General features: G+C 48.8%; 1 protein-coding gene across 1 annotated transcript in view; it reads left to right on the forward strand.

Moving 5' to 3' along the window:
* Positions 1-2,500, forward strand: part of glrbb (glycine receptor, beta b) — a gene marked incomplete at both ends in the record, with an annotated part of 31,108 nt that overhangs the window by 27,353 nt on the left and 1,255 nt on the right. The gene's annotated exons all lie outside the window — the stretch shown is intronic.

The raw sequence follows: 2,500 nt of genomic DNA on the forward strand, positions 1-2,500 counted from the left end.
TGTGATGGCTAGCTTTCATGAGAAAGATGGCTTTCTTGTAATGGCTAGCTTTCAATAAAAAGATGGCTTTATTGTGATGGCTAGCTTTCTTGTGATGGCTGGTTTGCATGGGATGGCTGGCTCTTCCCGGGTCCAGAGCTCTACGTAGTGTGAGCTGTGGTTGCCGAGGCCTCTGGTCTGATGGCTTGTGTGACCCTCTGTTTCGGAAAGGACGACTCTCCCTTACACATCTCCTGCTTGCTGTCTTGCCATGGAATGAACAGACTGGATGTCAAAGCAGAGACGAGACATCCCTGAAGTGGCACAGACACAGTTGTCATGGACACCAGAGGCGGTGCTGAAGCAGAGCTGCAATGATAAACTGTGGATTTCTGCTCCACTGTTATCGGTATTTGGTACTGGTATCATACATTGATGATAACAGGTTTTGGTACACAAAGTACCTCAGTCAGATACACCCATGTCCACATGAACAGGCAGCCCTCAACCTCAGCTGCGTGTGAGGCCAGAGGACATGCTCTTTAGTAGGCACTGCAGATGGGTCTATATGGACAGTTATGGAGCAATGGCCAGGCATTCAAACAGAACAGTGTCATGCCTCAGGTTTCCCTCTCTCTCTCTCTCTCTCTCTCTCTCTCTCTCTCTCTCTCTCTCTATGTGAGCACAACAGGAGGGTTACAGGGTACACACATTTTACTACTACCCCTTGTGGATCACACTTTTAAATAAAAGCACCATGAACCCTGAGAGGCATAGTGATGGAGTGGTGAGGAGGACCCAGTGAGTGCTTTGTCTAATGATGCCGGCATAGGACACAGGCAATCTGACCTTTGACCCTGGCGAAGGGCCCTCTTGAGAGCCTGGGTGCTGGGTGAAGGGCAGGATGACCTTTTTTAACTCTGCCCCCACAGTGACCCCGGACTGTGACCGAAGCCAGGGGGTTAGAGCTGTGAGGTGTGGATCACATGCCCTTACAAATCACACATTTTAGTCTGCTAGTCTTTGGTCAGCGGAGCAGAGCAGCAGAGCAGCAGAGCAGAGAGATGCATAGTTCATAATAGTATGCTCAGATACATCTGAGTCTGAATCAAATGGAGCAGACTGGCTTAGCAACACACACACACACACACACACACACACACACACACACACACACACACACACACACACACACACACAGACATACCTCCACTGCCCACACACACACATCCATTACACAACAGTTAGTCAGGCAGAAGTCATGAGTTCTCAGCTCATAGAGGTGTCTCAAGAGATGAGAGAAAATTAGGGAGTTTAAGGGGGAGAAAGAGAGAGATGGACAGATGAAGCCAGAGAGATAGACTCGTAGGGACAAGAGAGAGAGAGAGAGAGAGAGAGAGAGACAACAGATGCTATACTCTATCTTCCCCTCTGTCTCAATGATTTTCTGTGTCTCTGTGACTGGACTCTCTCTGCATGTCTGAGTCACTTGAGAAAAAAGCCACCGTTCTGAGCAGGAGTGCTCCTCTGTTTCCTCTGGGATGTGTGTGTGTGTGTGGGGGGTGGTGAGCATGCAGCGCAGGTCGGTGGCCCCCACCAGGATGTCCCTGTCTGCCGGGGCTAAGCGATGAAATCGATGTAATTGCCCCTCTTCCACTCCTCTGCTCACAGCCTCTGGGCCCATAACACAATAAGAGGGCAGTAGTCAGAGTGAGGGATAGAGAGGAGGGGCGCAGATAAAGAAGAGAGAGAAGAGAAGAGTCAGAGTGAGAGAGGGAGAGGAAGGGCACACATAAGGAAGAGAAAGAGAGAGAAGAGAAGAGTAAGGTAGGCAGTGAGTGAGAGAGAGGAGGGGGGACACAGATAAAGAAGAGAAAGAGAGAGAAGAGAAGAGTAAGGTAGGCAGTGAGTGAGAGAGAGGAGGGGGGACACAGATAAAGAAGAGAGAGAGAAGACTCAGAAAGAGGGGAAGGCAGACCCTCAGAAAAAAGATTGAAGAATAATATAGAGACCAAAAGGAGCAGGCACTTAGTAAAAGACAGATGGTGAAAGAGAGAGAGAGAGAGAGAGGGAGAGAGAAGGAGAGAGAGAGGGAGAGACAGAGAGAGAAGAGGTATGCTGCTTCTCCCCACCTCTGCTCTCGCAGGGGCTGTCGAGGCATTTTTGGTACCGAGATCCCCTCCAGAACATCTTCTGCTTTCTGGGACCGACCCAGGGCTCATCCTGAACAATGGGACCGACCCAGGGCTCATCCTGAACAATGTCAACACAAATAAATTGTTCACATCAAAAATAAAGGCAATTGGAGAGGAGCTCTAAAAATCAAGTTAACAAAAGTGCTTCCAATCAACAAAACAATGTAATAGGAAGATTATGTATAAATAGCCAAATATCATACAAAATAGAGTGACACAAGGGTCTGGGAGAGCTCCAGAACCAGTGGCCAAAACCCACTATGTCTCCTTCACACACTCTCTCTCTCTATCTCTCTCTCTCTCTCTCTCTTTCCCTCTCTTTCTCT

This window comes from Sprattus sprattus (assembly GCF_963457725.1).
Source record: "Sprattus sprattus genome assembly, chromosome: 8".
Classification (NCBI taxonomy): Eukaryota; Metazoa; Chordata; class Actinopteri; order Clupeiformes; family Clupeidae; genus Sprattus; species Sprattus sprattus.